Source organism: Agelaius tricolor, unplaced genomic scaffold (assembly GCF_023055355.1).
Source record: "Agelaius tricolor isolate 1412-34295 unplaced genomic scaffold, bAgeTri1.0.p SCAF_16, whole genome shotgun sequence".
NCBI classification, from domain to species: domain Eukaryota; kingdom Metazoa; phylum Chordata; class Aves; order Passeriformes; family Icteridae; genus Agelaius; species Agelaius tricolor.
In genome coordinates this window covers 4,679,907-4,706,735 of record NW_027269276.1, presented here as the reverse complement: position 1 = coordinate 4,706,735, position 26,829 = coordinate 4,679,907, and the positions used below count along the sequence as shown (strand labels likewise).

Below are 26,829 nucleotides of genomic sequence, written 5' to 3'. Positions count from 1 at the left end.
CTGGACGAGTATTTATGTGCGGGGAAAAAACAGTGATACGCTTTATGACTTTTATGACTTGTTTCACACTGTTCGAGAAATGGGGTTTTAAGCAATGTACAATTAAAACTATATTGCTCTTTGGACAAATTCCAAGAAACTTCAGAATCAATTAGTTTAGATCCTTGAATACTTGTTGCTAATACGTACATAAATGTGTGTATATATATATATATATATATGTATATGATATCAAAGAGCAAGAACGACTTGCCAAGGACAGCTCTGCTCCAGATGTAATTTTTAAGTCCCTGCCATAAAGCTGCACAGAATCGCTTCTCCGATTTCTCATTTTTCATTCATTCCTGTCGGAATATCCAGGCATCACAGAATCATTTTTCTCTCCCTTTTTTTCCACCCCCCTTCCCCCGCCCAATCCCCTCTTTTGGTGCCCTTTCGAGCTTTCCGGGAAGTTTCGCGATTTGGTTTTGTTTGTTTGTTTATTTGTTTGTTTTTCCGTTTGATACTTCCCAGCGTCTTTTTAACCATTCCCGTGAATATTTCTATTGGCCAGGTACTAGGGTTAAAACTTTATTCTTCTCTACCCACAAACTCCCTCCCCGCAGGAGAAGCCACATTCAGCCACTCTTAATTCCCAGGTTTAAAGATAATCCTAATTTTGAAAGCGGCTCCACCAGCCGCTCTCTTCCCTTGATCACAAACTGTTTTGTCATCTTAAGTGCGATTTTCCATCCTTCTCCAATATTTTTTTTTTCCTTGCCCCAGAGCCTTTTTCAGACCACATTTCCACATTTCTGCAGCCTGAGCTGGGCGGTGGGAGCGGGGCTGTTCCCCACCCGCTGCAGGGCTCTGCCTTTGGGGCCGCAGCGGCTGAGGCTCAGCTCCGGGCATCCCAAACCATCCCAAACCATCCCAGCGCCTCCCGTTTCTTCCTTGGAGATCATTGTCCGTCCCTATTCTTTGCAAGGTTTATTTTTCTGGACACGAAAGTCGTCCCCCGCTGCAGATGTAATGGATTCCACTCGCAGGTTTTCCTTCCTGCAGAATCTAATCTCAGCCAACAAGTTTCTGCCTTAACTCCTGCGTCGTTATTAGTGAACGACCCCTGGAAATTAGCTGTACAGTGACCTCAAATTTCATCCTCTCGGCAGACAGTTTCACTTACCCTTAAAAAGAAGCTAATTTATTTTTTAACCTCACTAAAGTAAATAATAATAACAACAACATTAATAATAATAAACTCTGACAGAAGCATATGCAAAATATCTTGAGGATAAAGCCTTAAATGAGACATTGACATCCAGACTAGTTTTTGCATTGACACTGCATGAGGCTCAAAGGAGCAGTGAGAGGAAGGGCTGCCATCCAGCAAAGTTTGCTGGACTTTATTCAGATAAAACCCGATCTTTCCCTCGCTGAAGCCAATGGCGAACTTGTACAATAGGAGGCAGGTCAGAGCACATCACACTGCCCATATTGTCTTCTGAAACATGGGAAGAACCCTGCCACCTTCCTCAGCTGCCTTAAAAAAAAAAAAAAAAATTATTATGTTCCACGCCTGATAGACACCCCCTCCCCGTTCGTGTTTTGTGTTTCCTAGTCCCTTTATAGGAGGATGATTCATTTTGCACTGTCACTATTTTCAATTTTGTGGGTTTACTGATGTCTTACTAAAGGAAAAAAAAAAGTACACTTTTCCTACCCCAAAGGTCTCATTAGCCTCCGCTGGCTGCTTTTTAGACAGCAGCTCAGTCTCCCTCCTCCAGCTGAATTTGTCCAACCCCTTCATCTTCTCATGTTTTATTTCGAGGTCTCACTGAAAAAAAACCATTAAATCCCCAAAAGGTCAGCTTGTCCCCGCTCTAACATCCCCGCAAGCCGAGGTTCCGTCCGTGCTGCCGTTCGGATGCGCTGCGGGGATGCGGCGGGGCCGGGGAGCGGCGGGGCCGGGGCTCGGGGCGAGCCGGGGTCCGCAGCGTCCCCCGGGACAGCCCCGGCACCGCCAGCGCTGCTCCCAGCACCTTCCCTCTCCAGCTCCCTGCACGCTCTGGCGAGACCTTAATGTTGTTGATATTATTATTATTATTATTATTATTATTATTATTATTATTATTATTATTATTATTACTGATATTCCAATGGGTGCCTGTTTGTCCCCGCCACCAGCGTGTTGCAGAGCGATTATCTCATATCTTTCCTGCAGCAGTAAGCTATCCTTCAGCCCCGGGTCAGGCATTGATCTCTCTGCAATGTAACAAACGGCCGGGTTAATTTTCCCTCATTACCATTTCCATAGCTCAGGCTCCACACACAGGACGGAGCCCTCCAGCCCCGCAGCCGCTGTGTGCGGCTCGGGGCGCGCACACGGACACACAGCCGGACAGACGGACATGTGTGGTGGCAGCACCCCAAACCCGCAGAGCCCGCTCCGAGCACCCCCGGCAGCGCGGGGCTGCTTTTCTCTCCCGTGTCACCTTGCCTGACCCCCCCTCTTTGTACGGATTTGGGGTTTTCTTTGGGGTTGTATTATTTTTTAAACGTTGTTCTGCTCGCTATAAATTAGAAGGATTTTTTTTTTTTTGTTCACCCCGTTTACTTCTTAATCTTTTCTTTTTTTTTTTTTTTCTTTTTTTTTTTTTTTTCTTCATCGAGTCTTTTCATTCACTGGTTGCAAAAGAAAAGGGGGTTGGTCAACACCAAAATGGCAAAGTTCAGCTTGGAGAAAAAAAAACAAAAAAAAAACCTCCAGCTACCTACAAAGGGGCTCAGGGCTTTGTAATGGCAGAAAGAAACAAAAATGAAAAGAAAATTGCAGTTGAGGCTAAAGTGTGAGAGTGTGTTTGTGTGTATGTATATCTGTGTGTATTTTTAAAGGTTTCTTTGAACTGCCTTTGTGCTGACTAGGCAAAGCTCCTTGCCAATGCTAGTCACGGTTTAAGGAACTTTGAGTTAACCTCTTATATCGAATGAATCTTTTCATTTGGAAACCAATAAATCTCAATCTCTAGCCACCTTTTGTAGAACAGGCTGGGGCTTACCAAGGCGAGGCTGAAGCTTATAATAAAGAAGAGATAAAGTTTGCCAAAGTTTGGGTTGTTTTTTTTTTTTCCTTTTTTTTTTTTTAACCTTCCCCTCCTTCTTCTTCCTCTTCTTCTCTTGTAAATAAAAGTTTTGGAGATGGCAGCATTTGGAAGCAATCCGGAGAAGGACTTGGATCTATGCATTGTTTCACAGTAAGCCTATTTACTTAAATAGAGTCTTCAGGGATTGAAACACGAAAATGATTTATAGTTTTCCAACAAGTCATTATTTTGGTCAGTTGTTGAGGGTGGGGTTGTGGAAAAGGAGGGGGGTCCATACAGTCTAATAATCAATGTGTGTCTATGGAAAGTGAAAAGGGAGGGGTGGGGAGGGGAGGGTTCTGTAGATAAGTAGGGTTAACACTATAAACATTGCAGACAATTGAGTTTTCCCATCTGAGCCGGAGTTGGGGAGAAAAGGGGTCTTCACATTTATCAGGCATGGAAGAGGGGGAGTGTGGGTGAACGAGAGAGAGGGCGAAAATACATTTCTCAAATCACTCCGGACCCACTCCTTTGGTTTCTGCCTTGCACTTTTGCATTTTGGGGATCATTTCTTTGAAGTACTTTGAAACCCAGCGTTTCATCTAATCTTTGGACGGGAGACGTGACCACGAGAATCAATGTTTTGATTTATTTTTTCAGTATTTATCTCCTGTCCAGTCTCCCTCGCTCGCTCGCCTGATTATTCCATATTTATACTTGTGTATACATAATGTTCAGATTATATATATAATGCCCCCGTAGACATCTTTTAAAAAATCATTTGCAATTTCTCTTCCACGGAGGCGCAGTTCACTTCTCAACCCCTCTCTTTATCCTGTTTTATTTCAAGACGCTGTCTTCTTGCCGTCTCCAAATTGTTCCCATCCAGGAGTTATTAATTACTCTTACAAGGCGGGAGATTCTTAACTAATAACAAAGTTGTAAATTACCACCTTCCCTCAAATATTTCTCATTTGTCAACCCTGATTGATTTGATTAATATTCCACCGGCTGAGATCATTTCAAGTTGCACTATATAATCAGCAGCACCAGGCTGCTCAGCAGAGCTTCTGCTTGCGGAGAAGGATTTTCTCCAGCCCTTGAGCTGAAGTGTATTTTGTACTTGCTCCAGAGGAGGTATAAACGTGGACCTATCGCTCAAAGGACTTTAAGGTGCAGAGGCTGAATGCGGTGTCGGGAAATTAAATGAGCAAAGCGTATCTGTTTGGTTTAAAAAAAAAAAAAAAAAAGATGAAAAAAAAATCAGTAAAGAAAAAGAAACGAATGATAAAGCCTCATGTAAGCCTGGAAGAAAAAGAAGACACGGGTTTCAGCCCTGCTTGCGGGGCTGGTTCAGCCCTCGCCTGAACTCTCCCACACTCCCTCCTCGCCTTGCATCCAGACTGTCACATCGCCTGGAATAAACACCCGGCACTTCGGTTTGTGCTTTGCTTGTGGCCTCGGACGCAGGGAAATAATACCAATAGCGCTTAAATTAACCCCCCATCCCTTGAAGTGACAGACAATAAACTTGGCTTCAGCCCCTCTCGCTCCACCGCGAGTGGGACTGGGATTCTGGTTCGAAACCATCATATTGACTTAATTACGTGGCTGTAAATAACGGCCCAGAGATCATCTTTCTCTGCTTTTAAGGGGGGGGAAAAAAGGAAAAAGGTCATCTGGGTGAGCTTTCTGCCCTGTGCCAGAGCGGAACCTCCGCGCACCGCCGCGCGTATGCGCAGCCCTATGCACCTAAAGAGCAGGATGTAGGAAAGAAGGTGGAAATGGCTAAACAGAAGTGACCCCTGCGTGCCTGAGCCGGGGCAGCAGATCCCGCCGCTGTCCTTGCGACCCAGCGACACCCGCTCCCTCTGCCAGCACTTCAGTTTTAATCTTAATTATATTAAGTGAAGTAGCGGGCTGGCCGTGGGGTTGGACGTGGTGCGCGCCGGCTGCCTGGCAAAGCATCGATCGCGACTATCGCCTTTCTATCGCTGTTCACGACCCACCTTGTCTGCGGCCGGGGAGCTGGGGGGCTTTTTGCTTTTTTCCTTCCCCCCCTCCCCTTTTGGTGGGGTGGTTGTTGTTGTTGTTGTGGTGGTTTTGGTGTGAGTGTAAATGTAAAAATGAGAGACACGAGTGAAATAACATTCCGCCCAGTCACCTGCAATTCAATATGCACACGAGAGACGCCGATGTATATGAGACGATTTTAATTATGATTAGAAGACACACTCTGAGCAAGAAAATAGATTTGGAGGGAGGGGACGGGGGGGGGGAAAAAAGGGGAGCTGGAGGAGCATTAATGAAATCTTTCCCCGCGATACTAAAAGAAACAAGTGGTTGATACAACGGAGGTGATTTGTCACCCAACTGCAAAGGGGGGTGGGCGATGGGATCTGAGCATCATTCCTTTCCTCCCCCCCCCCATCTTTTGAAGCACATGATATGCCATGATGCCTGGCAGGCAGAGCTCGCACCACGCCTTTGCCGGGCTCTCCCAGCCGAGCCCCCCCTGCCCTGCCCGCCGCCCCCCGCCGCCCCCCGGCTCACGGAGCGGCCGCCGGCCCCGGCTCCGAGCAGCGCCGTGCTCAGGCCTCGAGGAGATGGTGTTTGTGCACATGAAACCTTTTGTCTCGGCCCGCGGATCGCCGGCCTTTCCACAGACAGCCGCCAACAGTTCAGGGTCACCGGCGATTCCCAGCCGCGCTGCCGGCGGGGTGGGGGGAACACGGGCAGAAGGTGGCCCTGGCCTGTCCCCTCCCGGACAGTTGTCGCCTTGGGAGCCGCAGCGGAGGCGGTGGAGGTGCGGGGCGGCCCGGGGAGTGGACAGGACCTGTTCTCCCCCCGGCTGTGCCCTCCCAGCCCCGGCTCAGCCCCCGCCCGCCCCGCGCCGCCGCTGTGCGAGAGCCGGCTATTTTTCTCAGGATGTGACTTCCAAGTGGCATAATCTGTGGGAGTGTGAATCTGTTCTCGTTATGTTTGTCCCCTTCGGTATTTCTACAGGCTCTTTTATTTTTTCCTTTCTTTCCTTTTTTTTTTTTTTTTTTTCCCCCATCTCTCTCTCTCTCTCTTTTTTTTTTTTTTTTCGGTATAAATTAACTCCGACTGAAACCACCAGATTGTTCCGAGGAGACTACCTCCCTAATGACTTCATCTCCAAAAGTTGACTGACACTCTAGCGAACTGCCAACACCTGTTTCCCAGCACCCAGACTCCAGAACCCACCAGACCTCGTAAATTTAGCTTCTCCCTTCTCCCCCCCACCCTCCCTTAATAGATGACGTGAATATCTGAAGGAAGGGGGAGGGGGAGATGGAAGTAGGTCACATTTGAAACTTTTTATTTTTCATCTCTTCTGAGCGAAACCCGGGGATAAAAGGGCCGGACAGCTCCTGCCGCTGCCCGTCCCGGCGGGGTGCCCGGGGCTGGTGGCAGCCCTGGGGTCGGGGTCGGCCTCCAGGGCTGGCAGCTGCCCGCGGGTCCTGCTTAGGCGGGGTTTAGGGGCAAAGCTCACGCCTGCCCGGCAGATCTCAGGGGCTGTAACCCTGACCCGAGCCCTTGCCTCCCCTCTGCCTTTTCCCGAGGATGCTACAGGTCTCGGGCTCTTTGGTCCCACCTGGCCCCGCAGGTCCCTGGTCCGGCCTCGCTGCAGGGGTGATGCCAAGCTGGGCCGAGGGGACAGGGATGGGAGCGGGCAAGGAGTCACTGCGGGGACAGGGACACACCGGAGGGGCTGCCCCTGGGGGAGGAGGGGTGGGACGGCGGCCAGCATCGCCCCCGAGCCTGCGGGAAGGGTGGAGATGGCTCCAGCCCGCGGTGGCCGGGGCAGGGGAGGTGGCAGCGGTCCCCCCGCCAGGGTCCCGGGCTGTCTGGGCACTGCCCCGCTCCCCGGGACGCCCTTCGATCCCTGCACGGGTTTCAGAGGTTCAGGAGAAAAATAATAAAAAAAAAAAAAAATAAAAGGGAAAAAAAAAAAAAAAGGAAGGAGAGAAATTAAAAAGAAAACTATCTTGTCAAATGGGGGAAATCTTTTCCAGCTGCAGCCTTGCTGGAGAGGCTGCGGGGCACAGGGACCACGAGGCCGGGAACGGGCACCCCGAGCCCGGCGGCCCCACAGCCCCTGCTCCGGGCGGCCGAACCCCGCCTGTCCCTGCTCACCGTGCCCGGGGGCTCTGCTCTGCTCACAGCCTCGCCCCAAACCTCCCACCCTGCCCCGGAGAGCCTTTGCCACCGGGCCTGGAGCCCAGCACGGGAGCAGGGCGAGGAAAGCCCCGCAGCGCCGGCCGGGTGGCATCTCGGCAGGGCGCTCCTTAATCCCCACATCTCCCCTTCCCACCCCTTCCTCATCTCCCCGGGGCCCTGCACGGCCTGAGAGGAGCCGGTCCGCACCCGGAGCAGCCGGGACAGAGGTTTTGCACACCCTGGGCAGAGGGGAGAGCTTTTGGGGGGCAGTGGTAGGGTGACTTTGAAGCGCTCTTCGCCCCGAGCGGAAATCCCCAGCCCTTGGAGCATCCCGCCCCCCACACGGATACAAAGTTGGAAGTTGTCTTCTCTTGAAAAGAACCTCCTGAAATTAATAGGCTGCGAACATAATTAATAGGTGGAATATGCAAAACGTTTGCGGTGTTTAAAAGGCTCATGGCAGGTCCGCGTGTCTGTGAGAGATACTGAGATGTGGCAAGGGCTGGTTATTAATGGGCAGGTTTTACGTAGTTTAAGAAGAGGGGAAAAAAAGAAAAAAAAAAAAAGAAAAAAAAAAGAAACCAGGTTTTCTTTTTCTCACTTCTCGCTCTCCCTCTCTCTAATCCAGGAATCATTAGCAACCCCCTCTGGCTACATGTTTTGCATCAGTGAAACATTATGACATAGTTGTAATACAAACTCCGCTGACTTGCTCTGCATCTTGTGGTAGGAAGTGCAATAGCAATAAAAGCATTTTTTAAAAAAGACTCCGGGCATTAAGTTGTCTACCTGGAACACTCTTTTCTAAACAAAAAAAAAAAAAAAAAACCACCCCAAAAAACAAAACACAAAACAAAACAAAAACCAACAAGCAAAAAAAACCAACCAAACAAACAAACAAAAAAAAGGTGGTGTTAGGACGGGAAACTTCTCAGCCTGAGGGATCTACTGTCCGCACTGGACAGGGGGAATTTCTTCCCAATCTTCTCACCCTCCTGTTTTGTTGGGGTTTTTTTTTCCCTTTTCCATAATTCTGAGTGTTTTTCATAATTTCTGGGTGTTGCTGCATCCCCCGCACTGCCTGTTCGCATCCCCGGGCTCTTAACAAACCCCGACCGAGGACATTATCTCCCCGCAATATTAATTGTCAAAAGCAGCCTTTGCTCAATTATCTCTCTTCCACCTGTCGCAGCTGTTGGGTTATATTGTTCCCGGTTGAAATTCTCGCTGGAATTAAAAAATAGAGCGATTTTTCCTCTTCTTTTCTGCTTTCTTTGAAAGAATCCAATTGTGCTGGGGCCGGCCGGGGGCCCGTCGCCCCGCACCTCTCTATTTTCTCCATTACTCATTAACTAATATTCGCTACTTTCTGGTAAAGTCAAATGGCTCTTAATAGCTCTTTACATTCTCGGAATAACATGTGGATGCTCTTGATCAATACTTAATAGCACGTTTCATGCTAAACAACTGCCATGCGTGCTGGTGGGCAGAGTTCTCCGCGAACGGGAGGGCGAAGAGGACCCGGGGGATGTCTGCCCTCCGTTGTCACCCAAAACCACCAAAAGCTCGGGAGATGGGGACTGTCCTTTCCTCCCTGCCTCTGCCGCTGATCCCTGCTCAGAAGGACCGAAAAGGGATCCCCCCAAATCCGCCTCCCCGCGCAGCACCTGCCTGCGAGCCGGGCCGCGGAGAGATCCGCGGGGTGCTTTGAAATGCGCCTGTGACACTGTCCCTATTGTGAGCCTGCAGGGGCCTTCCTCTTTTTTCTTTTTTTTTTTTCCCTTTTCTTTTTCTTTTTAATAATTTCCCAAATGAGTCCTCCAAGTGCTAAAACTATTTCGAGACTTTACGTTTTCATCATCTTTACATTGCATTATTCACTGCTTCCTATTCCATTATTATTATGATTATTCCCTTAAGCGACGTGGGAATTTCGAGCTATATCAGCGCTAATGCTGGTGTTTGGGGGATTTTACCATTTAATTTATTTTTTTTTTCCTGGGGAAAACAAACAGATTAAAAAATGTTAAATTGTCTTGAGAAATAGCAGTGGTACGTGCTCCATAAGGAAATGACTCTGCCTTCTGAGTATCATTTTGATTTAAAGAAAGTAGTTGATAGTAGTTGATGTGGGGGTTTTGGGGAGTTTTTGGTTTTTTGGTGCAGAAATTGCTGCCTGAGCACCCGGGCCATAGCGGGCAGAGAGAACTCCTTCAATTCTGCTCATTTTACCCGAATGTCCAATCCTATCGCGGCAGCTTGTGCTCCGGGACACTCCCGAGCTCCATCTCCCCTGCCAGGTCAGGCATCACCGTGCGGGGGAAAAAAAATTGCAGAGAAAGCGAGAAAACCCTTTCTGTTATTTTTGACACCTGGCTGCGGGAGCTCCGCGGGGGCTGTGCCCTCGTGCTGTCCCCTGGCTCTGTCCCCAGGCGCTGTCCCCTGGTGCTGTGCCCTGGCTCTGTCCCCTGGGTGCTGTCCCCTGGTGCTGTCCCCTGGGTGCTGTCCCCTGGTGCTGTGCCCTGGCTCTGTCCCCTGGGTGCTGTCCCCAGGTGCTGTGCCCTGGTGCTGTCCCCTGGGTCTGTCCCCTGGTGCTGTCCCCTGGCTCTGTCCCCTGGGTGCTGTCCCCTGGTGCTGTCCCCTGGCGCTGTCCCCTGGTTCTGTCCCCTATTGCTGTCCCCAGGCGCTGTCCCCTATTGCTGTGCCCTGGGTGCTGTCCCCTGGCTCTGTCCCCTGTCTCTGTCCCCAGGCGCTGTCCCCAGGCGCTGTCCCCTATTGCTGTCCCCTGGGTCTGTCCCCTATTGCTGTCCCCAGGCGCTGTCCCCTGTTTCTGTCCCCTCGCTCCGCGCCCCCGCAGGTGCGCGTTCCCTGCGCGGCTGCAGTAGCGCCCAGCGCAGCGAGGTGGCGCTGGGGAGCGCGGCGGGAGGCGGCGCGGGGGGACGCGGGCGCGCAGCGGGCGCGCAGCGGGGTCACCCCACCACAAAAAACACCCTCCTAACCCATCATACGTGGTTTTTTATTAAAATACAACCCGCCAATGGCGGCTGGCCGCGGTCTGACCCCCCCCTGATTGCCCTCTGGAGCACGCACCTTCCGCACCCGCGCTCTCCGCACGCCCCTGCGGGCATCCCGCCTCCTGCGCGGCCGCGGAGCGGGGTCAGGCTCTGCCGGCACCTCTGCTCCGTTTTTAGGGTGGTCAGTGTTATTTTAGCGCTCAGGCGCCCGGCGTTAAGAGAGAGCAAAGGTAGGGAGCAACCTGTCTGCTTTGTTTAAAATAATTCCCCCTCTCCCACAGCTCTGCCCCCTGGAAGCATCTCTGGCGCGGATTTATTAATAAACGCAGGTTATTGGCAATAGTTTTATAGAGCCAAACACGCTGCGGGAACCTGGCCGCGCAGGGAGAAGAACTCCCACAAAGGTGAATTCCCAGCATGGGGAGCAAACACGGAGCCGCCAGTTCTTATGCGGCCAGGGAAACTCCTGAGAGCTCTGACGCGTGCTGTCATTGAGGAGTACATTTCTCTGATTTAGATTTTTTTGTTTACTCTTTTAAGGTCTCTAAAAAACGTGGAAAAAAAATTTTCCTTTATGGGTCTATCCTTTCCCTACAATACCTGCAACCTTCTCAGAGATGATCGCTTTTAAAGAAATGTCTTAATAGTGTATGAAAATTACTCCGTGAGCTAAAAGGATCCGAGATACCTTTCCTTTAATGGTTTCTAGAATATAATGATGATTACTATTATTATTCCTCCCTCACATTCCCCCCCATATATTAAACAGCCGCAACAGGAGTGTGAGGAAGAAACGAGCACAAGAGAATTATTTACGGCTAACCCAGTGCTAACTTCCACATCTCCGTGCGTGGGCACATGTGTGATCATACATGATGCTTCCTCCGTGCCAGTGCAGCATCTCGGTCCTGCTCTTCCTCTGTCCCCACTTTTCGCCTTCCCTGTAACTTTTGGAGGCTGGTGGGTTGATGTTGATTTTCTTTTTGTTATTGTTTTTAATCTCGGCGTTAGGCACGCAGGTTCCCCGTGCAGGTCAGGTCATTAGGAATGTTAACGTCGAGACAAAGAATTATAAACACGATCTCCAAGTCTCTCCCAATTCATTTCTTCAACCGTTTATTCGGTTTAAGTGATGAAAAGTGACAGTTCTGAAATAGACAGCTTTTAAAAGTAATGAAGTCAGATGACGCTTTAACCTGTCGATTGCTATAAATCAACTTTGAAAAAGATGAATGAACAATATTATTTGCTGGCTTAACTAGGAGTTAATACAGTGTCGCAGTAGGAGCTGCGGGAGCGCAGCGGCGTTGGGTGCTGCCGCCTTCCCCGAGCCTCACCCGCCGCCAAAAATAACAATGTTAAAGCAGCGAAACATTCCTCCTTGTGCGGAAACCAGTGTCATTGTCACCGCTTTTATTATGGACCCTCGAAGGGAAAAAGGGGTATTTAAACGATCCCCAACATCCAGCTGGGAAAGGGAGGCATCAGCTATTTTCTCTCTTTTTTTTTTCTTTTCTTTTTTTTTTTTTTTTCCTTGTCGTTTTTAGAGGCCTTTCGAGCAAAAATCTCGCCGCGTTACTGGTATTTAAGGCCAAACTGATCCTTGTAGCGAACCCACAACCTCCACCAGGAAGGTTTTCAAAATAAATATGGGCCTTTTCCTCCCCTTTACCTGATTCGTTTACTACCTGCAAGCTTGTAGGCACAGAGTGGAAAAAAAATAAAAAGGAAAATAAATGAAAAAAAGAAAACCGGGAGGAATAACAGGAGAGGAAAAAGTCGATTCTTTTCTGGGGAAAAAAGATAATTTTCGTGGGCGAAACAAGTGCAAGCGTGATGGGGATATCGCCCGTTCCTCCCGTCCCTTCCCGGCCTCGCGTGTGACCCGAAAAGTATTGGAAAAGGAAGGAATTGTCGCTCCTTTCGAAGGAATGATCAGGAATGAATCAGTGACTGGGTTTATGTGCGGAGGGTTCGCTCCCGCAGGGTCTCCTTGCGCCCTTCCCAAACCTCGCTCAGGGCTGCAGCCCCAGGACGGGGTGCGGAGGCTTCGCCTCTGCTCTTGGGAAACACAAATATCGCCCGGGGGTTCATGAACTTCTTCTTTTTTTAGTTCGTAAAATGGTTTTAAAATAAGCTGTAAACAGACAAACAAACGACGAGAACTCTGCTCGGGATTCAGGGCCGGAATGGATTTTTTAATTGCCTTATTTCCCCCCTTTTTTCTTTCCCGAACACAATATAAATCAAAGCGCTGCTCTTCCTTTCTCAGCACTGCTAACTGTCCTTGATTTTTAAATTTTGTTTTTCCTAGTCCTGGGGTTTATTTTCCCCCAGAGGTGGCGAGGGGCAGAGGTGCGCGCCCGAGCGCGGAGCTCCGCGGACGCCGGAGCGCGGCTGCGTGCGGAGCGCGGGGCCAGCGGCCACAAACGCGGGCCACGGGCTGGGAATTGGGGCTGGGGGGTGTCTGAGGTGTTACCCGGGCTTCTCTCTATAAAGTGTTATCGATTTTAGGCAAATGTCTCGGCGCCCTCGCCCCCCCCGAGAAATGTCAGAGCAGAGAACTTGAGAGAGAAGTTTCTCTGCTGCTTTAAAGGTGACCTTTGGGAAAGTTTCCGCACTTTCTCTTTCACCGCTCAAGGACTTTATTTGAAGTTCCTTGTCTGACTGCACTCTCTCCGAAGCCGAAGCTGTCTCTTACATTGCACTTCTCAAGTCTTTATCCTTGAAAAACATGGAGACGCAGATACATTTTTCTTCCTTTTTAATTTTTTTTTAAATTTCCCTAAGAAAAACAACAGATCCTCCGCAGGGACCCCTCTCTCTCAGAAAGAAAAAATAGCCTCTCTGTTTAGAGAAGAGCTCGGCAGGAAGGAAAATGCCTTCTATACCTGTTGCAAGTGCAGATTGCCCCAGTGAGTCCCCGTGCCCCCACCGTGAAGCAGCAGCCGCTGGTGGCTGCGGGGAGCGCGGGGTCCGGGAACGGCTCCGCGCTTGCCAGGGGGGGTCCGTGGGTGCCGAGCCCGGCCCGTGCGGGGCTCAGTGTCCCCTGCCTGTCCCACAGCCCAGCCCAGTGTCCCCTGCCCCGCGGCCCTGCGGAGAGGCGCTTCCCTCGCCCCACACCCTGCGTGGACTTCCCAGCAGCTGCAGGGAGGTTTCCCCGAGGTTTATTTGCACGGAGGATGCGGAGGCAGCGGCAGGAGAAGATTTATTTTTACGGTAGGAGTTTGTGGGGCGAGCTGGGCCCAGTTTCTGTCACGGCCTTCGGGCCAGCGGCCCCGAGCTGGCCTCGCCTCGGGCGTGCGAGTCCCCGGCCCGACCAGCCCCGGGGTGCCGGCATCGGGAAAAAGGCCACGGAAAGAAACTTTCCCCTCTCTGATTGTGTTACCTTTGGCTGAACGTGTAATGAAAATCCTCGGAAAATGTTACACAACACGAGGATACCCTTTTGGAGCGAAGCGTCCAGAAAAGCCTGGCCGCTTCCCTGGGGGCGAGCGACGATGCTGGGGGCGACGTTATCGCCCGGGAAGCACAAACGCATCCTCAGCGATCCCGCCGCGCTTCCCCCCTTCCCGGGCCACCGAAACCCGAGCCCGAAAATAATATAACCCGTCTGCGGCCGCAGACACGGCTCTCACCCTTACAGTGTTACAAAAAGCATTTAAATTAATCAGGGCGCTCCCCACGGCTGCTAATTAGGCGGGGAGGGAAGGGAGGGCTGGCCGGGGCCGCCTGTGCCGCGCCGGGAGGAGCCCACGGGCGGCACCCCCGGGCCGGGGCTGAGCGCTGGGGAGGGACCGGGGGGCGCTGCTCGGCCCCCGCGGGGCGGCTCGGGGCGCTGCCCGTGCCTGCGGAGGGACGGGGAGGATGAGGAGGATGGGGAGGATGGGGAGGATGGGGATGGGGCTTGGCGGCACACGGGGACACGCCACTTCCACCCAGCTGTCCCGGCTGACCGCGGGATTAGCGAGGACGCTGCAGCCAGGGAGCTGCACCCTCTTCTCCCCTCCCTCCGTGCACCTCCACTAAGAACTGAAGAGTGGGTTTATTATATTTTGTAAAAATTCCATTTCATATTATTTTAATTGGCCCAGATCTCGCGATAAGGCAAACCTGGCGAGAGCTGGATTCATCCTCCCCCCCCCATCCCCGCCCCCCTCCACCAAAGTTATGATGGAAAAAGCAGAATAAATCCATCTCTGCACCCCATCTCCACCCAGTACCGGGGAGGTTTCTTGCCCGGCGAGGGGGCGAGTGGGGGCCTCATCCCTAAAGCTGCAGTGAGCAGCTCCTGCTCGGGGACGGGGGATGCTGGGGAGAGGCGAACTGCCCCTAGGAGATCCCCTTCTGCCAAAGTCCCGAACTGGATCTTGCAATGTTTGCAATCCACCCCCCCCACTTCACCACTCCTCGCAGGAACCGGTTCTATTCTCAGCCAGCCGGGCTCCACACCCCTCGCAAAATCCAGCTCGGGGATGCACTTATTATTATTATTATTATTATTATTATTATTATTATTATTATTATTATTATTATTACTACTACACCCTGCCAATGCCATCCACCACAAGCGAAGGGCTGTGGGGTTTGAGTTGCTGGGGTTTTTTGTTGGTTTTTTTTTTTTTGGCCGTGGCAAAGGAGGGGCTTCAGGGCGAGGCTGGAGGGGCTCAGGTGAAGCCGGGGCCGGGGCCGGGGCCGCAGCCCCGCTCCGCCCGCAGCTGCGGCCGCTCCCCCGCACGGCAGCGCCGGTGGCTCCGCGCTGCTCCGGGTGGGTGGGAAGCGGGGCAGGGGGGTGTAGGCAGGCAGGGAGGGAGGGCTTGGAAAACCGTCCAATTTTCCTGTGAAAGAAAAAGAAAATAATCAAGGGGGAGAGGGACTGTGGTGAATCGGTGTGAAGGAAGTGGGATTATTGCCTTAATTTTGGACATTGATAAGGGAATGAGGTAAAAACAAAACTCGCTTCATTATATACAACAAAATGTAATTTATACCCAGGGATGCCTGTCCACTGAGATTTACATCATTTGCTGATAGCGATCACACTTATTACTTTTCTTCAAAGACTTTTTTTTTTCCCCTTTAAAAAAAAAAAAAAAAAAAAAAAAGAGGGCATTTGTGCTAAATTGCCCAATGCTAGTGTGATAACTGTCAAAAGTTTGACATCAAAGGGAACTAATATTATTCAGTTACCAGAGGAGCTGTCTGTCCAAATAAGAATATCTTAATTACTGAATCACAACGGTAGAAAAGGGAACAGATCTGAAAAGGAGAGGGGCTGGCGGGGGGGGCGGGCGGGGTTGGGGGGGAGCTTTCAGTCTGTTCCTTTTTGATGAACCATCTATATTAGGCCACTGTGCGATTCTTAATCATGTTTAGTGGTTTATACCCTTTCTCTCTCCCCACCGGTCCTCTGAACTTTATAACTATATGTAAACACGTTGTCAGTTTGAAAATAATCTTCTCTGGGTTCTTGTTAGAAGAAATTTCAATCTTCTTCAGTTCTAGATTAGGCAGTCTAGTTTTCTCTATCAGTGAATGGACTGGGTTTCTTGGACAATAATGTGCCAATTGTTGATGGTTTGTGACCCATAAAATGTGAGGGTGACTATTCTGGCTTTGGTATGTAATTATGCAAAACACTTTCTATAAAGGCTTGCCATCTGATCTAATGACAGTCCCTGCGGTCTATTTCAAAAAGGGAGGGTCTCTATACACAGCTCCTGAGAGAAAGAAAAGTAACATTTTGTTTTAATACAAGTTTTATGGGAAAAATGGATAAACACAGAAACAGCTGAACACATAGGCAAAGCGTTTTCGGGGCAAACTAAACCAAGGAGGAGATATTTTCATAAGTTCAGCAGAGCAACACCACAGGTCTACAGCATCGGGGTAGGGACAAATGATGTGAAATCCCCATAGGGGAAAAAAAAATATCTTCAACTCCTAAGCACCTTGGAAGAGATGGGAGGTCGCCGGGGAGGAGGTGGACGCCGGGGATCCCGCAGCAGCCTCCCACCTCTGCGGGCTTTTGCCATGCCACAGGAATCATTTATTCCCCCCTTTTTTAGCTGCACAGCAAGGCGGGGTTCTGCCTTACCAAGCCTGTGACAAGGAGCTGGGCACTTGGGATGGCACCTACCATGCTTTCAATGGACGGCCGTTCCACCTGAGATATTAACGCCAGCAATGTAAAACGCGATAAAAATAACCGGGATCGGCATCGCCAGCTCCATCTCCCTCTCCAAAGAGCCTCTGGACAACACAGGGTTTCTTTAAACAGGTGAACAGGAGGATAGGAAGGACTATAAACGTCCCCTTAAAGAAAAGGGGGGAAGTTAGAGATGTTTGGGGGTGTTTTGTTTAATATATTATTTGTATTTTCCCCATTCCTCCTCCGCCCCCCCTTTTCTGCTTTCCTGAAAGGAGGGACGCTAAAGGGCTCCGGCTGCTTTGGTTGCTATCAAATGACATTGCTGCTACGTCACGGGACAAAACATAAACACTGCTGCCAATTTAAACTGATGTATAAAGATTAATGGGAGATGAAGCATACTAACAACCTGGATTATAATGGCAGGAATAGTTATTATTTCTCCAGAGCACATCCATATATACAGGGAGCCATAGGGAGCAAGCACTCATGGCCAGAATTTTATGTCTCCACATAGGCATGATGTGTGTCCACTGTGACATGTTTAATTCCCCCGTGGACTAAAGTAATACGAAAAACAGAAAAAAAAAAAAAAGTAAGCAAGAAAGGCTGATTAAAAGGGAGAATCAACAAAATATCAACATGCCACAGAGAGGAAGGAGGAATAGATAATTAGAAGCAAAAGAGGAGCAGGTAATTATGATCTGAAATTAAACATGATGTTTAAGACGTCTCCTTTGTACTGCAGTGAAGATTTCAGATTCATACACATAATAAACACTCAGGTTGTCATCTGGAGGTGCAAATCTGAAAGATATTCCAACAAATGAAGTGCTGGCAGAGAGAGGTATAAAGAGATCTCCGCCTGTCAGGGGTCAGACAGCCTGAGATTGCTTCTAGAGATCTTTTGAAAATTTCACACGATTGAAGGCTTAGGGGCTTTGCTGTGTTCGCATTTCAAACTCAGATCAGCGGGATCACAATCAAAAATAGAGGTCTGGAAAATTTTGATGCAAAGATGGCCACAGGCTCCACGGATTTTTTTTTTTTCCTTCTTCTTCTTCTTCTCCCAGACAGACACTCTGACATGACTATGATCCCGGGGATGACAGAGTTGTCAGAAAAGAAAGGGAAAATAGCATCTTGTCTTGTAACTTCCTATCAGTCAAAAGGAATTTAGGATCCTCTTTCCAATAAAAGAGAGGGAGAAGGAGCAAGAGGGGGAGCGGGGGAAGACGAGGCTTTCTTAGTGAGCAAAGAAAAGTGAAGAGAGTTGTGTGTTTCATAATTAATATTCCACACCTAAACGTTTCTGATCTCTTCCCTTTGCAGTCCTCCCACCCCATCACCTTCTTCTTCTCTACAATTTCAATTTTAGATCAATCCAGGTCCTCTGAAACAGTGTGCACAAGTGATAAAATACTGGCTACATGTATATTTGTGTCTGATACTGTATCATTCACCCTATATTCTTCCACGAGATATATCTTTTACTCGAACTTAATGGAACTACGTGATTTTTGCTACAAACATCTCCTACCGTTATTGTTTTGTTAAAAACATTAAATCGTTCTAATAAAATATGTCTAAAGTCTGAAAAAATAAGTCACAAAAACGGAAGGAAATAGAAATTTTAGAAGCGTCCTAAGAGCCGAAGAACAGCAAAAGAAGGATGGAAGCAATGGGAATTGACTTAAAACATATATTCAGTATATTCTATTTATAGCTCTTTTGGCAAGGTCAGGTGCAATAGGAAGTGTTTTATCATCTCAGCTATTTCAAATTAATTGCTATTGATTTGTTGACCAGGAGGAAGAGTAGTTAGCTCAGGTCTAATTATTGTGGTTTCTAAAAGAAATGACGCGGGGAACTTTGCAAAGGAAACGAGCTGGGTTTGGAAACCGGACCTTGCCGGGATGCTCTTTCCTAATTAGCTCCGAGGCGAGTGCTTGGCACCTCGAACCGCCCCAAAGTTTCCCCCTCTGCGTTTTACTCCTGGGTGCTCTGCAAGACAAGTCCTAAGAATTAGTAAAAAAGTGCCCGATACTGCACATCCTGCATGGATTTTTGTGGGGTTGATATTTTAAAATCAATTTTGTGGTGCCGTGTGTGCTTCTTCAGGTAAAGAGAGGACAGGGAAGCAGCGAAAATGTGCTTTTGGTAATTGAGCATTAACATATATATTTTATATATATATATATATATATATATATATATATATATATATATATATATGATTTTTTTTCTTTATGAAGAAAAAGAAATATTAACAAGAAAGATGAATATTTTTCTCCTTGGAAAGGATGAAAAAGGATTCGGACTCCACTGAGTAACTGAAGTTTCACAATCTCTTCAGAAATAAAACATAACCAGCCTTGCCATGCTGGGAAGCAGAAAATAACCTCTGCAAAATGCTTAAAATGATGATATTTACATGGTTAAAGTTATGATAAGAAAGTCTGTATTTGAAACCGCCAAAGTTCCCGTTCCCCTGCTCCTCCCCAAATGTGACAGTGGTAACTCTGGCAAATGACATCTCAATAATGAACAAAACATTCTCTTTTTTTTCTCCTTTTTTTTTTTCCCCTTGCCATCTGAAGCAGCCAGTTAATTAACAAATAACCCCCTCATTTTTCGTGGACCCCACTTTTTCTAAATGAAGGACGAGAACTTCAAGGGGAAAAATTAACAACGAACTTGAGGGTGTGAAGAAAAATAAAACAAAAAAACTTTTGAGGGATGCGTTTGGGGTGTATTGTGCTGGGAATATTTCAGAGTTATGTCACAAAAATAAACCTAAGCGGTAGTGGAAGAAATTTTTTGAAGATAATAAACAAGGCTAAAGAATTAAAAATAAAATCATTCGAACATACAGAAATAGGTTGTTTCAAAGGATTATTAGAAATATCTTTTTGGGGGAGCTTTTGTTTTTTCTCCCCGAAAAGAAAAATCAGAATTAGGAGGATTCGGGTTTTTGTGCCCCTGTGCCTGTACCTGGATGGTGACGTGTTTGCAATCCAGACTTTCGTGTGCAACTTTAGAAATGGGGAAATAAAGACAGAAAATCGGAGAAACAGAATTAGAAAGACGCAAGATTAAAAGCATTCTACGGGGAGTGTGGAGAAACAGAAAGAAGCCGATTTTAAAGAACCATTTCCCAACTTGGGGAAAAAAAAATCCGAGAATTTTTCCACATGTACAACATAAATTCCAGCTTCTGCCGAATTCCCCGCTTTCAGCTGAACAAACTGTATTCTAGGAGGAAAAAAAAAAGCCGAAAAAAATTACGAAAGTCCTAACTCTGCCATGGAGCTGCCCTGTAAACCAGCACGTTTGTGCTCGCATCGCCTGGATATTTTTTAATCTCTGGCAAGGTCCCGTCCCGCTGCGGGGAGTTCGTACCTGGTCAGAGGGGAGGGAGGGGAGGAAAAGCAGCAAACGAACTTGGCAGGAGGAAATCGTTGCCATTCTGGGCAAGGACGTGGGGCAGGAGTTTAACTCTCAAACTTTTACTTGGGAAGAGGAGAGAAACTGAAATATTAACGAGCCGGCTTGCGGGGAGGGCGGTGGGCGCAGGATTGAAGTGGTGATGCCCCCTCCTGCGGGCTGAGGGAGAGGAGGGGGGGAATTTGTATTCCTTTCACCCTAGAGATGGACAAGATTGTCCTGACAACTGCAAAACGCGGGGGTTCGGACCTTTGTTCTGGGCTGCCGATTGCAATTTGGAAGTGGCGATTTGTTTTTTCTCCCTTTGTAAAGGAAAACAGGACGATCCGTGGATGGACTTTTATTTTTCCCCCAATAAAGTTTTCACAAACCGAGAGTGGATTTTAGGGGGCTATTTTTTCTTTTTTTTTTAATTTTTTTTCCTGCTTTTCTTTTTGTTTTGAAGCGTGGCCAACAGCTCGCTAAGAAACGTGGAAATTAGTGGGAACTCTCCTGATGATTTGGTGAAAGCGTCCCTAAATCGAGGCAGGAGCTGGCGGACGGGCCCGATCCTGTCTCCTTTCCTCAGGGAAATCCACCTGCCTCTCATCCTGTCTCTGTAATTCCGGGGGGGAGCGGGATGTGTGTTAGTCTGAATTTCCCAAACCGGGATGCCCCATCCCATCTTCATCCCCGCCCCGCCTCCACCACCCAGCCTCCCCTCCCGAGCCCCACGGCCACGCAGGACAGCCCGGTGCGAGCATTCCCAGCTGGGTCTGGGTGCTGGATGTGATTTCCCGGGCCCCATCCCGGCTCCTCTCCGGGGGTATCCCTTGTCCCCCGCTCGGGGGCAGCCCGCTGGAGGTGGAAACCACCCCAATTCCACGTGTCGGGCTGCGAACACCTCCCCCGGCACTCAACACCTTTTCCTACACCCCCGAGTCAATGAAATCCTCCTGAAATCTCCCCAGTTGCGGCGGGAGATGGCAGCGGGTGGTGCCGAGAGTGGAAAGGGGAGCTGCGCTCGGCTCACCGGGATTTTCCCCGGGGTTTTTCACACGGGGAGGGATTTGGGGCTTCTCTCACACCCGAATTCCTGTGAGCACCTCGCAGCCCTGAGGTGAAACGCTCACTGCCTGCTGCACGGGGTTAATGCCGGGCTGGCAGCGGGTGTTTAACCAGAATCTATAGGTACGGCCTGTGATGTACACAATGTGTTCCTCACGGACGCGCTGAAGGTGCCAGCGGGTGGCACACACAGCCCCGGCCACGGGCGGGTGTCCCATTGTGCCCCACTGAGGGGTGCCAGCCTGTGCCCCGAGCTGCTCGCAGAGGGCTCGGTGCCTCCGCTGGGTTTGGGGAACGGAGCGGGGGGGGGCAGCGCCAGAATTATTCCCAGGCACCAAAAGCTGCTGTGGAGATTTCGCATGATCTTCCTAATTCCACGTTTTATATTTTATGATTTCTTGCCAGCATCACAGTGTGTTTCTGTTTAGATATACTAAGCTCCTTGAAATTAATTAACCTGTGGTCAGCAAAAAAAAAAAAAAAAAGAAAAAAAAGAAAAAAAAAAGTAATACTGGTTAAGCTATATTCCTTTACAACGTTTGGTCACAGTTAGTTACAGAATTTTCCAGCTGCGAGGATGATGTACACTATTTATTGTAATTGAATTGCTGTTATAACACCTTTCAAGAGGAAAAGTGATACATGACAAAAGTTGAGCTGACGCGGGGGCCCCCTTTCATCCCCCTCCACATCTCCCCCCGGCTTATCTGGAATAAAAACTTCATTGCGGAGAGCCCCCACTCGGGGGTGAGGACCCCGGGTGGGTGAGGACCCCGGATGGGTGAGGAGCTCTGCTGATCCCCGGCAGCCGCGCTCCGCTGCCAGCCCGCGGCCAGAGGCGCTTCGGCCGCGCAGACTGCGCATCCCGCGGGAATTCCCGGCTGGAGCCTGGAGCGGGTACCGGGCTCAGCCCTGCGCATCCCGCGGGAATTCCCGGCTGGAGCCTGGAGCGGGTACCGGGCTCAGCCCCGCGCATCCCACGGGAATTCCCGGCTGGAGCGGGCACCGCTCTGAACCCTGCGCACCCTGCAGGAATTCCCTCTGGAGCGTGGAGCAGGCATCGGGCTCAGCCCCGCGCATCCCGCGGGAATTCCCGGTTGGAGCGGGCACCGTTCTGAGCCCTGCGCACCCTGCAGGAATTCCCGGCTGGAGCGTGGAGCAGGCACCGGGCTCTGAACCCTGCGCATCCCGCGGGAATTCCCGGCTGGAGCTCGGAGCGGGCACCGGGCTCAGCCCCGCGGTGCCCGGGCGGGTCGGGTCGCTCCATCAGCCCCCAAACGGGCAGAGCAGGGGGAGAGGGTGCAGAGGGTGCTCGTTTATAGCCCAAAGCGCCGAAAAGGGCCGTTCTCCTGTTCGGGGAGGCAATTGGATTTATTTCCATCCCACGCGTAATAGATTCTCTGGAGCATCTGAGAGATTATTTTATAAAGCAAATTCAAACCAGGCTGTTCATTAGATCCCATTATTATGAAAAGGGAATGATCAGTTGGGAAAAATTCTATCTAATTTGGAGGGAAAAGAGCACAGATTTTAAATAATTTCTGTAACTTTTGCTACCTTTGGCGGTTTTGGCAAGAGAACAAATAAAAACCCCGAGGAGTTAGAAGTGTTTTTTCCTCTCTCTCATATTTTTTCCCTTCTCAGTGCCACACAGCAGCCTTTCCTCCTTCAACTTCAAAGAGCACTGAAAGGACAAACATTCTGATACAGCTAATAATACACGGAGAGAAAGAATTTGCATTCCTTAGCAAATATAAGTGCTCATTAATAGAATCATGTATTTGGCTAAGAACATCTTGCCAGTACAGCTGGGAGATAGAAAGTGCTCGTGTGGGGAGGGTTGGAGAAAGAGTTTTGATTGACGCTGTAGGAGCCACATCACCCCCCCCTTTCCCTCAGTCATCTATATCAGGTCGACGATTACTATTAAAAAAAAAAAAAGTAATAATCATAAAGGAACAGATGGGGACAGAGTGCCCTGCGACTTCTGAAAGGCACAGCAAGGACTCGCTGCCTAGAAATTCATCAAGATAATGCTAATTGCACTCTCAGGCCGTGCTGGGGGTCCCGCACCCGCGGCACATCCGCGCCCTCCCAGCCCCGGGACCGCCCCGATCCCTCTGAGCCCGCGGGTCCGGCGGGGAAGGAGGCGGAGGGCAGCGATCCCTCCCTCCATCCCTCCCTCCATCCATCCCTCCATCCCTCCATCCATCCCTCCCTCCCTCCATCCATCCCTCCCTCCATCCCTCCCTCCATCCATCCCTCCCTCCCTCCCTCCCTCCATTCCTCCCTCCATTCCTCCCTCCATCCCTCCCTCCATCCCTCCCTCCATCCATCCCTCCCTCCCTCCCTCCCTCCATTCCTCCCTCCATTCCTCCCTCCATCCCTCCCTCCATCCATCCCTCCCTCCATCCATCCCTCCCTCCATCCCTCCCTCCATCCCTCCCTCCATCCATCCCTCCCTCCATCCCTCCCTCCCTCCCTCCCTCCCTCCATCCCTCCCTCCATCCATCCCTCCCTCCATCCCTCCCTCCATCCCTCCCTCCATCCCTCCCTCCATTCCTCCCTCCCTCCCTCCCTCCCTCCATCCCTCCCTCCATCCATCCCTCCCTCCATCCCTCCCTCCATCCCTCCATCCCCTCGGGCACTGGGATAACTCTGCCCAATGGGTGTGGTGGGAACTGATAAACCAAATTAAAGTTGCCTCCTGATGGAAACTTTGTTCGCTTGGCTGAGCTGAGGACGATTATTGTGATTTATCCTTATTTTACACTCGTGAGAACTCTAATTTAGTTCTTGTATTCCCTACTGTAAATCTGAACTTGCTGTTCCCTGCAGAGGAGTCTTCTCCAAGGGGGAATATGTAAAGATCAGCTTGACACAGTCCCCAGGAAAGTTTACAGACACCCAGGTGGGCAAACCTTTCCTGTTCTCAGCACAATAGATCATATGAAAAAGAGAAAACCTTGGAGAAAATAAAAAACAACTCAGCCTTTTAAGGTGATTATCATAACTTACACCTACATTTACTGATTCCCACCTATCTACAAAGAAAAACAAAAAAAAATATCTGGCCAGCAGAGACTGAGTAGGTGGGTCTGTGAGGACACTCTCAGTGAGGAGATGCTGAATTGGAATTGCAGCTCAACATCAGGACTATAATTTGTTCTCCTGGGTTCCCAGGCTTAAAAGTGTCATAATTATCAGGATTTTAAAGGTGAACAATATATTTCAAACTGTTATTTTGAAGGAGCCTGTGAGTTTATTTTTCCCTTCAGTCTTGAACATCAGGTTTAGATATCATTGTAGAAGATAACCCTTAATTCAGCTGCAAGGCTGAGAGCTTACACAGAATGTGGATGCTTTGGTGAGAGTTTTACTCCATCAGATTTTGCTGCTAACAATTTCTGTCTAGGTTTTAAGTCCTTCAATCATATTTATAGAAGGTGCCTTTATCTGTGAGCTTCTTTAGTTTTAGCTAATTCAGAAGGATTTTTTGCACATTACATGAGTGTATTTTTATTTCTCCAGCACAGCTGAACATAGCTTGGCTTTGACTTTAATGGACTTTATTTCATTGGAGATGCACATGAATGCCAGAGGAATGCACAGGCAATGCATCACACGTGGTTTTCCAGGATGGTTTGTGTATGGCAAGAGCAGAAACACGCATTGGCTTCAAAGAAATCCTCTGTTTTATCAATATAATCTGTAGAAATTATCAGTCAGGGGCCTGCTGTTGGTTTAGGCCCAGTGGTCACGGGTCTAATAACCTTCTGACTGAGCCTGGGATTAAAAAGTCAAAGATCTGTGCTTCCTTCAGCAGGTGGGACCCTCCATCTGAGCACTCTGATGTCTGCAGTGACTCTTTGTTCTGTCCCAGTGGTCCCCAGCCCACCATGGCCCTGGGATAATAACATCAAGCAAGGAATGCACTGTCTTTTTTTTTTTTTTCCCCCTCACCTCTCCCCATCCTTTTTAACTCCTGTGGCTGTGAGCAGCCTCAGAGGGTCCATAAGGTTAACAAATTGGGAATTTCAACCCCCCTTTGTTTCAGCCTCCCCTGGAACACCCCTGTTGGCTTTGCTGCAGGGCCTTGAACCCAGGAATCCCTCCTGACCCACAGCCCCAAGGCCCCCGAGCTCACAGGGACAGCCCCAGCAGGGGAGTGCCCCAGGGTGAGGAGCCCAGATCTTCGGGGATGAAACAAAATGTTTCAGATGTGATGAATTGGACATCTGTTTCATCAGAGGGGAAAAAAAGGGAAAATTCATCAGCTCTAATGAGAGATGCAAAGATATTTTGGTCTGTTGATAGGCTGCCTCCTGCTCCTCACAGCTGGAACAAACACTGCCTAATCTATTGGCCTCTAGGAATGATTTTTTTTTTTTTCTCCCCTGGGCAATATCTTTTCTTCACATCAGATCACTGGAGTATCAGTAGCAGGCACTCGATGCTTTGCATTGTGCTCTTTAGCAGTTTTGGGTCACTGCCAGCCTCCAATTTACCTGCAGGTTCCCTTCTCCCTGGGATGTGGATCCATTCCATACTGGATTTCTTAAACATGATCTCCTCTTCCTGTGCAAGTTTTATTTTTTATTCAGTAGCTCTACAAGGGCATTTTGTTTCTCTGTCAATGTGATCAGGGGATCTGCTTTTACCCCAACCTTTTCCTGTAGGATTCACCCACTCCAAATGTTTCCATACCCTCTAAATGTGGTCAAGAGGCACGAGAGACATGTTCTTTGTCACCCTGAGAACATCTCAGTGTCACCCATCCCCTGCACTGGTCCATAGCTCAGTGCTGGTGGACACTCCCTGTGCCAGCTGCTTTATCAAGGGACTGAGAAAACCACCATGAGATTTTTATTAGCAGCTTTGTGTGCCCTCTAAAAGGTGTTACAGCACATCCCTGGACCTGGGGACATTTTCCCCATTGGAAATATGTTGGTTTCATGCACCAATTCAGCTTTTGCAAATAGAACCCTTCTTTATGCAAAATTAATTTTTCTGTAAATACAATTACTAATGGAGCCTTTTCTGGAAAGAATTTCCCCTCCAGCTCCTACTCACTTCATTCCCATGTCCTGTGTTGTTCTAGGTGCAGGGATTTTGCTTTTATTTGTATTTTCCTCCTTGCAAGAGGTGACAGGAGGCCAAGCCCTGCCCGAGCCATCCTGCACACCCTGGGCTGAAGGAAGCCTTGAAAGAAGTCTCTGCCTCCAACCCCAAGTGTGTGCTTTTCATCTGAAAGGCTGTGGCCAGAGATGATGCAAGCCCAGCTGGGATTTCAGCCAGGCACTTGCAGACCAAGTTTTACAGCATTGCCTGAGAGGGGCCAAGTAGGCATCTGCCTTTTCCTGGACCTCCTTGCAGCTGCCCCAGCAGTGGCCAGTTTCCAAAGTGCTGTCACCCACGTTTATTCAATACTTGATGCAGTAGAGGCTCTTCAGGAAGCTTCAGGATCCTGTCTGAAGCTCCAGATAACACCTTGTTGTGCTGTTGACACGCTTGCAGATCCTGTGACTCCCCATATTTCTTTTTTTAGAAGTTGCATTCCAGCTCTCTCTATCTCCTTTTTTTTTTCTAAGCCTCCCTTTCATTACATTGTGCTGATGCCACAGAAAGTTGTCAGCTGTCCATTCTTTCCCCAGACAGGGGATATGTGTGTATGTATATATATGTATATATGTATGTATAATCAAGGCAAGGGGAGAAGAGGGTCAGGTGTTGCTATGGAAAGAGACTATTAATCTGTGACAGAACTGCTACTCTGGGAGGTGAGAGCCTTCCCCTGCACAAAATAAGCCTTTAAAGGGAAGCTCACCAGCCTTTCTCCAGGGGACACCTGCCCCAGGTTTGCTGATTTGGTTATTTGCTCCCCTTGTTGCTTGACTTTGATGGTGGCTTTTCAACCAGA

The 26,829-nt window shown here is 49.2% G+C and overlaps 1 long non-coding RNA gene across 1 annotated transcript in view; it reads left to right on the top strand.

Moving 5' to 3' along the window:
- Positions 1 to 2,275: 2,275 nt before the first annotated feature.
- The window catches only part of LOC139596763 (uncharacterized), a 32,214-nt gene continuing 7,660 nt past the window's right edge, over positions 2,276 to 26,829 (top strand). The window contains exon 1 of the long non-coding RNA XR_011681444.1: positions 2,276 to 3,233. This is a non-coding gene — a long non-coding RNA (uncharacterized lncRNA). The remainder of the gene's footprint in view (positions 3,234 to 26,829) is intronic.